This window comes from Penaeus monodon, chromosome 20 (genome assembly GCF_015228065.2).
Source record: "Penaeus monodon isolate SGIC_2016 chromosome 20, NSTDA_Pmon_1, whole genome shotgun sequence".
Classification (NCBI taxonomy): Eukaryota; Metazoa; Arthropoda; class Malacostraca; order Decapoda; family Penaeidae; genus Penaeus; species Penaeus monodon.
In genome coordinates this window covers 40845169-40845510 of record NC_051405.1, presented here as the reverse complement: position 1 = coordinate 40845510, position 342 = coordinate 40845169, and the positions used below count along the sequence as shown (strand labels likewise).

The following is a 342-nucleotide window of genomic DNA, read 5'->3' as shown; positions in this document are numbered from 1 at the left end:
AAACCATAGTTAAAGCCACAACCCCAGTAAACGTACAAAACATATCTCGGACCAGGTGACTACAAACTTGAACCTGAGTCGCGATTTTTTCCCTCGACACTTCCCACCATCCAGTGACCTTTCTGCCGTCACTCGCACCATCGCCTCTCCACTCGTCTCGCGGGGGATAGAAATAAGTGGCAGACGACGCTCGTGTGACGTCAAACGGTTCCCAAATGCGTCACGGCCCTCGCATGAAAGGGCTGTGCGCGTAAATAAGTAGTTGAGTAATTTCGTCGAACCGTTTTGCTGTGTTTTTCCTTTGGGTAATTGATTAATTTGATATACGTCAAGGGAGAAGAG

At 48.2% G+C, this 342-nt stretch overlaps 1 protein-coding gene across 1 annotated transcript in view; it reads right to left on the bottom strand.

Moving 5' to 3' along the window:
• LOC119585996 overlaps positions 1-342 on the bottom strand; it is a 66306-nt gene that overhangs the window by 47491 nt on the left and 18473 nt on the right. The gene's annotated exons all lie outside the window — the stretch shown is intronic.